The sequence below is a fragment of the Solanum dulcamara genome, chromosome 8 (genome assembly GCF_947179165.1).
Source record: "Solanum dulcamara chromosome 8, daSolDulc1.2, whole genome shotgun sequence".
NCBI lineage: Eukaryota > Viridiplantae > Streptophyta > Magnoliopsida > Solanales > Solanaceae > Solanum > Solanum dulcamara.
In genome coordinates this window covers 8,383,256-8,396,383 of record NC_077244.1, presented here as the reverse complement: position 1 = coordinate 8,396,383, position 13,128 = coordinate 8,383,256, and positions in this window count along the sequence as shown.

Sequence of the window (13,128 nt, the reverse complement as noted above, 5' to 3'; positions counted from 1 at the left end):
AAAGCTCAAGCCTCTAGTCTTCTATTATACCGAGAATGAGGACGCTTATGAGTTTATCCTTAACTGCTACGAGAGGTTGCATAAGCTAGGCATAGTACATCAGCATGGGTGAAATTTGTGACTTTTCAGTTACAGGGTAAGGCCAAGGAATGGTGGACGGCGTATGTGGAGTATCGCTTACCAGTATTATCCCCACTTATTTGGGTTCAGTTTCATGCTCTCTTCTTGGAAAACTATGTGCATGTACCTTGAGTTACAGCAAGAAGGATGAATTTATGGCCCTGGAACATGGAGGTTTGTTAGTGGCTGCTTATGAGGCCAAATTTCATGCATTGTCAAGGTATGCTACTTGGCTGGTAACTATAGAGAAAAAGAGGATCCGATTATTTGTAAAGGGGTTGAACCCCGAGTTGCAGGTGCTGCCAGTTCATATAACTTCGTCAAGCAGGAGTTTCTATGAAGTCACTGACTTTATGAAAAAGTTAGAAGGTGTGAGGAGAGATGGGCAGGCTAAAGCTTTGGCTAAGAAGCCCAAGAGCAGAGGTAATTTTCAGGGATCCTATTTTAGAGGGTCAGGTAGGACAGTAATAGCAGGCCGGCTAATTCAGTTAGTTTTGCCTGCTTCTACTGATAGTTTTTTAGGTACTCCACAACAATATTCGATCCATGAGGGTCAGAGACCATTATTTCTAGGTAGCAGGCTATCTTTTGATTGTGGTTATTTTAATTATGGAGAAATAGGGCATATAAGAAGAGAATGTCCTTACCCTCACGGGAGAGTTTCAGCACCCCAGCAGGCCAGAGCAATAGTACCTACGGCCGGGGGAGGTAATGGTAGAGGACGTTTATAAGGTGGGCGAGGAGGAAATCATAGAGGTTGTTGGGGAAGAGGTAATGGTAGTACAAGTCGAGGAGCAACCCATCCAGGTAGGGAGGTGGCCCGTCAAGATGATCGGGCTTAGTTGTATGCATTTCTGGGCAAGATGGAGGAAGAGATGTCTCACGCAGTGATCACAAGTACTATTCTTGTTTGTGACCAGATGACTACTATTTTATTTAATCGTGGGTCTACTTATTCTTATATATATTTGAAATATACCTTAATTTTGGATGCACTGTATGATATACTAGATGCCCCAGTTCATGTTTCTACCCCTGTTGGAGAGTCAATCATAGTCACCCATGTTTATTGTGCTTGTTCTATGATGTTCATAGGATTTTAGACTTGGGTTGACTTAGTGATTTTAGACATGACCAATTTTGATGTAATCTTAGACATGACTTGGTTGTCCCCCTATTTTGCTATACTTAAATGTAATGCAAAAACATTGGCTTTAGAGATCCCGACAAGAAAAAGGTTAAAGTGGGAAGAGGTGTACAAGCCTAAGCCTGCTAAGGTCATATCTTTTCTCCAGGCTAGAAAAATAGCGGGGTAGGTTTGTTTGGCCTATTTGGACCATATTCAGAATGTGGATGTAGAGTCTCCCTCTACTGAGTCTATTGTGATAGTGCATGGATTTCTAAATGTGTTTCCTTCAGACTTGCCTTGTATGCCTCCTGACAGAGACATAGATTTCTGCATTGACTTAGAGCTGAGAACTCATCCAATTTTTATTCCTCCCTACCGTTGGCTCCAATGGAGTTTAGAGAGCTTAAGGCTCAATTTCAAGAACTCCTTGATAAGGGATTCATCCATCCCAGTGCTTCTCTATGGAGTGCTCCAGTGTTGTTTGTTATGAAAAATGATGGTAGTATGAGAATGTGCATTGACTACCAATAACTGAATAAAGTTACCATCTGAAATAAATATCTTTTTCCACGTATTGATGACCTCTTTGATCATTTGCAAGGTGCATCAGTCTTCTCAAAGATTGATCTTAGGTATGGATACCAATAGATCTGAGGATGTGCCCAAAACAGCTTTTAGAACCAGGTATGTGTACTATGAATTTTTGATAATGTGTTTTGGGATGACCAATACACCTATAGCCTTCATGAGTTTGATGGATGGGGTGTTCAAGTCGTTCCTAGATTCATATGTGATCATGTTTATAGATGATATTTTTGTGTATTCAAAGAGTGAACAAGTACATGCAGACCATCTCTGAATTGTCTTAGGTGTTTTAGGAATACAGAAGTTGTATGCAAAACTATCTAAGTGTGAATTTTGGTTGCCTTTAATTTCCTTTTTAGGCCATGTTATTTCAAAGGAAGGAGTAAGGTAGACCCACAAAAGATTGAAGAAGTTAAGAACTGAGCTCGGCCTAGTTTTGTGACCGAGGTTAGAAGTTTTATGGGACTGGCAAGTTATTACTGCTAGTTCATGAAGAAATTTACTACTATCGCTACTTATTTGACTGGACTGAGTAAAAAGAAGGTGTCATTCAAGTGGACTGCAAAATATGAAGAGAGCTTCCAAAACCTTAAGACTCTTCGAACCACAACACCTATTTTGACCCTACCGGTCGAAGGTAAAAACTTTATTGTGTATTGTGATGCTTCACATTCAAGTTTGGGTGGTGTGTTGATACAGGATAAGAATGTACTAGCCAATGCTTCACGATAGTTAAAAGTGCATGAGAGAAACTACCGGACTCATGATTTGGAGTTGGCAGCGATAGTGTTTGCACTGAAAATATGGAGGCATTATCTATATGGCATTAAGTGTGAAGTTTTTACTGATCATCGCAGCTTGCAACACGTGTTCACCAGGAAAGACTTGAATTTGAGACAGCAAAGGTGGATGGAGTTGCTCAAAAACGATGATGTCACCATCTAGTATCATCCAGGTATGGTTAATGTGCTAGCAGACGCCTTAAGATGAAAATCGATTAGCATGGGAGACTGCAAGCGACCCCTGGCTAGAGAAATTCAGGCCTTGGAGGCTAGGTTAATAAGGCAAGGTATTCAAAGAAGGGTGGGGTGATTGTAGTATTGATCTAAGGCCTATTTTCATAGAAGAGATTAAGTCCAAATAGTTTGAAGATGTAGATATGAATAAAATTAGTGAAAAAGTATTAATGGGCAAGGCCCAAGATTCGACACTTGATGCAGGTGGAGTGCTCAATTTTAGAGGAAGGATTTGTGTTCACCGGGTGGATGGCATAATTCAAAAAATCTTGTCAGAATCTCATGGTTCATGATACTCTATCCACCCTGGAGTAGCCAAGATATATGAAGCCTTAAAAACGTCTATATTGGTGGTTGAGTATGAAGAAAGATATAGCTGAATATTTAGCCAAGTGTCAAAACTACCAATAGGTGAAATATAAGCACTAAAGACCTGCAAGTTTACTTCAAAGAATGCCCATTCCAGAATAAAAGTGGGAGAGAATAGCCATGGACTTAGTGGTGGGACTTACCAAGACCTTGGGAAAGTATGACTCTATTTGGGTGGTGGTTGATAGGTTGACAAAGTCAGCACACTTCATTCTGTTTAAAGTGGACTATAATGCACAACAGTAGGCAAAGCTTTTTGTGAAAGAGATACTGCACGGGGTGACTCTTTCCATTATTTAAGACCGCGGTACGTAGTTCACCTCCAAATTTTGGGAAAATTTGCATGAAGAGTTAGGCACTTAACTCACTTTCAGCCAGCATTCCATCCACAGATAGATGGGTAATCAAAGAGGACTATCCAAGTGCTGAAAGATATGTTAAGGGCATGTGTGATCGACTTTGGGGGATATTGGGACAAGTTCTTGCCCTTGTGAGAGTTCTCCTACAATAATAGTTATTACTCCAGCATTGAGATGACACCATTTGAAGCTCTTTATGGGAGGAGATGCAGTTCTCTCATAGGGTAGTTTGAAGTTGGAGAAGTGGAATCATTGAGGGTGGACTTAGTGAGGGATGCTTAGGATAAGGTAAGGAGCATCCAAGCTAAGCTTCTAGTATCTCAAAGTCATCAAAAAAAAATATGCAGATAGTAAGGTAAGGAATATAATATTCAAGGCTGGTGAGAAAGTGCTTCTAAAGGTGTCACCCATTAAATAGGTAATGAGGTTTGGTAAAAAGGCAAGTTAAGTCCTTTCCATATTAGGCCCTTTGAACTTCTTGATTATATAGGTCCAGTGGCATACAAATTGACCTTACCACCTAGCTTGTCGGGGGTACATCCGGTATTCCATATGTCAATGTTGAACAAAGATCTTCAGTATGAGGAATAACTAGTTACAATCCTTGATCATGATATCCTTAAGTTTAGGACTAAGGATATCAACATGGTAAAGGTGTAATGGAAGCATTATTTGGTGGAGAAAGCTACTTGGGAGATCGAGAAGGACATGCGAGATAAGTATCCTCAGTTGTTCATTGAAGTAGGTACTACTTTATCTCTACTTTTGCCTTTATTTTTCCTAATTGGTCATTCAGGGATGAGTGATGGGTAAATTGATATCTTCATTTATAATAACTTATCCCCGTCATTATGAATAGTCCTATAAGGAAGGAATTTGGGTAGTAACTTCAAAAAAATTTAGCATAGGCCAGACTTGAATGAATTCTAAGTCAGGTGAGATCTAGGATGACCTTGTGATAGGTGGGGAATTGAATCTTTTATTTGGTTGTGTTATCTGATAAACAAGATAATATGGAGCATTTAAGGCTTTACGCAATCGCATTCGAGTGAGTAAAACTTCTTGAATTGGACTTGGCGTGAAGGGTAATAATTAAGATGTCTTGGAGAGAGGGTATGTTGTGAAATGGAAGACTTGGAGACTCTTTACAAGCTCTATATCTCTTCCTATACCTCTAGAGTGGTATTAGAGCCACCAGGGTGGGGTAGTTAGAGCAGGATGGTCTCGCTAGAGTAGGACAGTCATGACTAATTATGGGGTAAAATTCCTAGAAACAATTTTCTGCATAAAAACCGTTCTTAAGATATTAGGAGGCGACCCAGGGTGTTTTTGATCACTTTTCCATGGATTTTCATGCAAAAGTTAAGATTTCTACTTCCCAAACTCATAATTCGATTCCTAGAACCCATAATATATGGTGGGTGATCTTGAGGGAGGGTTTTGGCTTAAAAACTAATTGTAGAAAGTAGCCCTAGAATGGGGGTTAGGATGGGGTTGTCCTAGGATGGTAATTGTGTTATAATTCATATTAGTTATTCCATTCTGTTGATCATTCGTGTGTATTAACTATTTTTAGACCAAGAACAAGAAGAACGAACTCAAAAAGGGAAAGCTCTTGCATCTTATAGTGGTTGAAGCTCGAATTTGAGGTAGGTGATGGTTTTTTTCTTATATGAGTTTTATGTACTTGCTAAATTACTTCGTGGTATGAATATGTATATATGATTAGGGAAACATGCTAGAAATTGTGCGAAATAATCACTTACTGGATTGTTTTGTGATGAACCTGTTCTTGGTGATATAATATTGACAATGGTTGTGAAATTGTGATTGTTTGTATGTTTGGATTGGATGTCATATTCTAATAAATAATTTGATCGGGTGTCATATTCCGACACACACTTGGATCGGGTGTCACGTTTTAACACATACATCGGATCGAGTGTCACTTTTGGACATGAATTAAGTGTTTGCAAGTCCCATGAGATGACCCTTATGTGAAGTTACTTGATATTGAGGTTGTTGAACTGTGATCTTGCTTATTATTTTTTAGGATGAAAATGGTTAAGTTATTCTGTATATATGTGCTTATTATGTTGAATTTACTTATCCGTGACTCGCTTATTGGCTATCCTCTTGATCCTACCAGTACATTGTTGCTTTTGTGTACTGATACTATACTTGATCTGTCTTTGTTGAGTACAAGACATATTCAACTAGTTGCAGAAATACCTCTTCTAGAGGAGTGATTGTGTTTGAGTTCAAGGGTAAGCTATTCTTTCAGGCTGCGGTAGACTCTCTCTTTTATTTTAGTCTTTTTTTCCAGGACTAAGATTTCAAACACTGATTTAGTTTTCATGACTATGTTTTTGGGATTGCATTCCCTTGTCTTAGACTTGAGGTGACTAAAGTTTTGGTATATTTGACTTTCCGTTCCTAGGAGTAAATTCTGCGTAATATTAGGTTGTTGGCTAAATTGTTTTGAGTTTATGGAAACTCAGTATTATTCATTGATTTAAACCTATTTTCGTATCTTTCAATTGTTTATATCTTGCGATGTTAGTTGGGCTTTAGTAATGACTCTCCCACCAAAGGGTTAGTGTGGGTACCAGTCACGGTGGTTCAGGGTCTTGACACAAGTGAAACCCATATTTTAGCTAAATTCAAGAACAAATTCCATTATGTTGATAGTCGTTTGAGTTATGTTTATGCATTTTGACTAACCAAGATGATTAGGTGTAAGTTGGAAAGTGCATGAAATAGGCACAAAATGTGAAGAATTAAATTAGAGGTGAAGCGGATTTGTGGAAGCAAATGAGACGAGCCTAGAAGAAGTAGAAGAAAGGAATAAGAGAAAGGAACCCAACTCCGTACTGGCTTTGTGTTGCGGAGCTGGTAATGTAAATTCAGCGCGTGAGAGTTTTTAAACCAGAGGAGTCTGTAATGACTCTGTTTTGGGGAGAAGGCTAAGTGAGCAGATGGACAGGTCCGTAGAGACTCTATATCACGAACCTGCAAGATGGAATTTTACCGCATTTTTTTGCCTATAAATAGACTCATTTTTATTATTAGGAATTGTTCTTTTTTATTTTTTTGGAGGATAAGACTTGGACGACTTTTCTCTTCCAATATTAAGGCTTATTCCAACTCTTTTTTTGATTTTGTATATGATTATTAAGCATTCAAACATTGTGAATCAAATTATGAGTGGCTAAATTCCTTTGTTCTGGGGCTACGACTATGAATAATTGTGAAAATATCACCACTCTACATAGGCTTTTGGTGATCGACTTGGAGATTAAGAGGGATAAGAGAAAGAAGACCATTCATGATCGACCAAGGATTAGATAGGAAGGGCCTATCCCCTGTCCTCTCTCGGGAGATGGGGGAGAAGTTAATTGGTATGGAGGCATAGAGTAGTAGCGGAGATGTGAACAATATATGGGACACGACTGTTGGTTGCATTAGAAATGGAGCTACCGAGGTACTAGGGGTATTGAGAGGTATCTTTGGTGGTCGTCAAGGAGATTGGTGGTGGAATGTAGAAGTTCAACTCAAAGTGAAAGCTAAGAAGGTTGAATATATGGAGTGGTTGAAGTGCGTGGATGAGATTGACAAGTGTAGGCTTAAAGCTATCTATAAGATGGCCAAGACGAAAGCCAAGTTGGCGGTCATGAGTGCTAAGACGATGGATTTTAAATGCTTATATGTCGAGTTAGGGGAAAACGGTGGGGATAAGAGATTGTATAGGCTCGCCAAAGCGCGATAGAGAAATTATCACGACTTAGATCAAGTAATGCGCATCAAGGATGAGGAAGGTGAAATGTTAGTGGATGAGACCTCTATTAAGCAAAGATAGCAGGCTTACTTTCACAAACTCTTAAGTGAAAAAGGGGACCGAGATATTATTTTGGGGGAGTTAGGGCACTCTCATAGTCTATGGGATTATAGGTACTGTAGATGTTTTAGGGTTGAGGAGGTTAGATATGCAATTAGTAGGATGAAAAAGGGGAGAGAGATTGGGCCCTACGAGATTCCGGTGGACTTTTGGAAGAGCACTGACAAGGCTGGTTTAGAGTGGTTGACTAGGTTGTTTAATGTTATTTTGAAGACAACTAAGATGGCTGATGAATGGAGGTGGAGTACTATGGTTCCATTGTACAAGGACAAGGGTGATATCCAAAATTATAATAATTATAGAGGTATCAAATTGTTAAGGCACACTATGAAAATATTGAAGAGGGTGGTGGAGATAAGGGTGAGGAGAAGAGTGTCAATTTTAGAGAATCAATTCGAAATCATGCCAAGGCGATCGACTACTGAAGCAATCCATATTATGCAGAGACTGATGGAGAAATTTAGGGAAAGAAAGAGGGATCTTCTATGGTGTTAATTGATCTTGAAAAACTTTATGAAAAAGTTCTAAGGGATGTTCTCTGGAGGTGTCTAAAGGCTAAAGGTGTTCTAATGGTGTATATTAGGGAGATAAAGGATATGTATGCTAGAGCCAAGACTCGGGTTAGGACGGTGGGAATTGACTCAGAGCACTTTCCTATTGAGATGAGTTTACATCTGGGATCTATGCTGAGTTCTTTTTTTTTCCTGGTGATGGATGAGCTGGCACGGTCTATCCAAGAGGAGGTTCCATGGTGTATGGTATTTTCGAATGACATAGTTTTGATTAATGAGACTTCGGACAAAGTTAATGATAGGTGGGACGTTTGGAGACAAACTCTGGAGTTCAAAGGGTTCAAATTGAGCAGAACCAAGACAGAGTAAATGGAGTGCAAATTCAGTGGTGCGATGGATGAACAAGGCATGGAAGTGAGGCTTGCTACTCAACCTATTTCTAAGAGAGAAAGCTTTAGATATCTTGGGTCCATCATCTAGAGTAGTGGGGACATCGACGATGATGTCACACATCGCATTGGGGCAGCATGGACAAAGTGGAGGCTTGCTTCTGGTGTTCTGTGTGATAAGAAGGCGCTACCAAAACTTAAAGGTAAGTTCTACAGAATGGTGGTTAGACCATTGTTGTTATATGGTACGGAGTGCTGGCTAATCAAGAACCCTCATATTCAGAAGATGCATATTATGGAGATGAGGATGTTGATATAGATGTCTGGAGATACTAGGAGTCATAAGATTAGAAATGAGGTTGTTCTAGAGAAGGTGGAAGACAAGATAAGAGAAGCGAGACTAAGATGGTTTAGGTCGACGCTCTAGTTAGGAGGTGCGAGCGATTAGATTTGGGGGTTATACGGAAGGGTAGGGGTAGACTGAAAAGGTATTAGGTAGAGGTGATTAGATAGGATATTACGCAACTTTGTATCACCGAGGACATGACCTTAATAGAAAAGGATGGAGGTCGCGTATTAGGATAGAAGGTTAGCAGGGGTAGAATGTTGTCTTGCCTTGTGACGGTTTAGGGTTAGTTTTAGGTCTAGGCGTGCCAGTATAGTTGTGTTGTTATTGCCCATTGATTATCACTTTATTTTTCTAGTGGTATTGTTCTTGTCTTATAGAATTTACATAATATGATTTGTATATATACCACTGCTCTTTTTTTTAGGGACTGATACTTTTGAGCCGAGTGTCTTTCGAAAACAACCTCTCTTTCTCTATGAGGTAGTGGTAAGGTCTACATACACTCTACCCTCTCCAGACCCACTTATGGGACTTCTCTGGGTATGTTGTTGTTGTTCTTGAAGTAGTATTTTGATGCTTGATCACCATTAAAATAAATATATTATCTTTTTTTTAACTCGAAAGACGAATAGAAGGATAGAACGTGGAGTACAAGGAGCATGATCTTTTTTTGAATAAAAACTAGAATTGATTTGTATCTTGAATAGGAATATACCTAGAACCATGCTTGGTTACAAAATATGATGAAAACTTAATGTTCAACAATTGACTCAATCTATCCTTGCTCAACGATGTAGTTAGATTGTCAACTGGGGTAGGTGATTAGAGGTCGGGAGATCATGATCATAATATCAACCTTGTAAATCAATAATTTGATAAGCATCTGAAATCCATAAAAGAAATCCAACACATGAATTCTTAGTTAAGATGCAACCCTGGAACTATCCCATTCATTATAAGTTAATCTTATTATTTAATTCTTGCAACTTATTGTGTACAAATACCAATTACACTCTTTAGGCGCGCTTAAATAAATAGTTAGACTTAATATAATTTAGTAAAATAGTTAGTCGACAAGTCCCTGTGGGTTCGACATCTGACTCCTAAAAAAAGCCACTTTGTTACTTCCTCGACCGCGTACACGTGTGTCTGCGTTTGGATGCAACAAATGACAGGGGTAAATATATCAAAAGAGTATGATGAATGACAAAGATAACCTTTTCTGAGAGTATAAGGATAAATATGATGCTTTTTATGATTTTACATAGTTTGTTGTGTTTTGAAAGGATTATATTTCTATGTTTAGAAATGGATAAACTATTGTTATATAGGTGTTATTTTGTTCCTTAATACTATATTTATGTTTTTTTACCCAAAAAAAATCTACATTGATTAGTATCATACCATATCTGAAATAATTTCATGACACAATGATACTAATCATAGTTTTCTATTGCCAAATAACAGTAGTGTCCAGCCCATTTGCGGGTACATATTGACTATTCCATTGGACGCCTATTACCTCATACTAATACATATATCGGATAATTCTTCCCTAAACAAATGCAAAGAAATCACATAGCTTGATTTTCAACCAGAGAAATTGTACCACCCCGAATTTGTTTCCCCAAGACTCGAACCGTTCTTCATATATGTGTAGACTCGAACCGAAAGACTTATAATTTTATATATGAGTTAGAATCAATTCCTAAGTATTTGAAGAGTATTAGAGTTGGTTTAGTGTCATAAGGGATCTCTAACACCAAGCCGAGTCCAAAGAATTTCTATCGGCTAAGTTTACCGATGAGTCCGTATAAGGGTTAACTTCAAATGACCCTAACTTTCAGAATATTAAGAGTTAGATGTCCCATGACCTATCAAAATTAAAGGTATTTGAGCCTTCTTTTCAACTCTACTAAGATTGTATTTTTTTAGAGTTCGAAGTCAAATGTTATGACCACTTTACTATAGACTATCACTGCAAAAATTTTAGGCCTGGCGCTGCAGTGGCGCCCGATGCCACTACAGCACCCGAAATATGCTGTAATAGTTTGGCCCTTGACGCGGTATGCCACTATCACGCCTGCAGGTTTGTGGACTCGTTTTTCAGATTTTTCTTGAGTAAAGGGCATTTTAGACCTTTCCCACCCATCCTATATCTAAAACACTATACTAGGGTTCACCATTTCTGCCCCATATCAGTTCTAATGAATTTTTTCTCTCCAAAATTCCCAAGAACATTAAGAGAAAAGGAAGAGGACTAGAGTTCAAGTTCTTCAAGTAAGACCATTAAATCTTTGGTTTATTCTTCATTTCTAGGTATGTACAACTACTCACATCATTGGATTGATTTCATCCACATGCCCTACATCTTCATTGATTCGAGTTGAGTTGAGTTGAGTTTTGAGGTTTGTGAGTTGAGTTCTTGAGTTATCTAAAATTTCTATCTAGTTTTGTATATAGGTTCATATGTATTAATGATGTTCTTGAGTTGAGTTTTGTTGAGAGTGTAGATTCGTGTATTCATTCACATGAAACCAAGATGAGAGTTCATTTTTGTTATAATTTATCTTGATGTGGAGATTGATGATTTTCATGTAAATAATGTTTTCAAAGTGAGATGATGCATATTTTAAATGAGTTTGATGATAATGTGAATGATGTTTATCTTTAACGAAGGTAAAATGATTGATGAAGAGTTATGCTGCTGATGATGTTTTGAGATAAAATGGATTGGAGTCTAATGTGACTACATGATATGATTTGTATAATTTGATTTGATTGGAGTCTTATAAGCATCTTAAATATAAATGATTGTTTGAGAAGGTGTTTTAAAAAAATGATTAGTGAACGTTTTTGCATAAACTATTTATGAACTATTTTCAGTTTAAAAAATGATTATTTTTATCTTTGATTTAGAAAGAGTTTAAGCATGATTTGAGTTTGAGAAGTCTTTTAATTATCATTTTGAATATGAATATTTTGAGTACAAATGAGTTGGGCATTTTTTGCATTAAAACGTCTATTTTGAGATTGAGTTGAGGATTTAAAAATTATGTTTTGAATGCATTTAATATTTATTGTATTCATTGAGGTGAGATTGTATCAAATTTAAAGAGAAAAGTTTAATGATTGAGATGAGTTGATTTCGAAAGAAGGTCCAATGAGACCAGATTTATTGAGTTTTGAAAAGAGTCCAATGAGACTACACGGGTTGATTTGAAACTATGTCCGAAGAGACTAAATGAGTATTTTGAGTATTTTACTTGATAGATATGAGCATATTGAGTCTTGGGAGGAGTATCGAGCACCGAATTGGATAAGAATATAGTCCATACTCGAATCCCATGAACTACGTAGCCAACGTAGGAAGGGATTGAATTGTTAAAGTCGGATGTTTCCCATAAATGATAGGACTTGATTTATTATTGGATCCATGATTTGGTTGATTCGTTTATACCCTGGCAAAGTATGTACAGACGTGGCAATAATGTCAGCTTATTGTACTATCACTAGCTCATAGGTGATAGTTATCAGTTAGAGAAACTCCCAAATTAAGTGGATTGTGCATGATATGATTGGTTTGATTGTGATTGTAGATGATTGAGTCGAATGGTAAAATATTGTTAAATTCTAATTTGCATATCTATTGAGTTAAGTCCTTGACTTTATTGTTGAGTTGATTGAATATGATTTCATTGGATTGAATGGTATGTGATTGGATTGAACTGGATTGTATATGATTGGATTGGATCGGATTGTATATGATTGGATTGGATTGAATTGTAAATGATTGGATTGAATTGGATTATACATGATTGCATTGGATTGTATATGATTGATTGGATTAGATGGTATGTGATTGGATTGAACCAGATTGTATTTAATTGGATTGGATTGTATATGATTGATTGGATTAGATGGTATGTGATTGGATTGAACCGGATTGTATATGATTGGATTGGATCGAATTGTATATGATTGGATTGGATCGGATTGTATATGATTGGATTGGATTGAATTATAAATGATTTGATTGAATTGGATTATACATGATTGGATGGTATATGATCGGTCTCTGTCTAAACTATATTCTTACTTTAGACTAATGACACCTTGATTGAGTCTCTCTTATCTTTCTAATTTGAGATATCTGAACTAATATTATTTTACCTTGATGTATGTTTCATTCTGCCATATTAATACTCATACATTCCACGTACTAACATCCATTTGGACTTGCATCATTTTACGATGCAGAGACAAGTTTAAGAGATCATCAATAGGCGCACTATTGAGGATCTATTCACACTCAGCTTATTAGTGAGTCCTCTCCTACATTCGGAGGATACGACTTATGTTATTCTTGCATCGATTTTAGTCTTTTTATTTTGATTTGAGG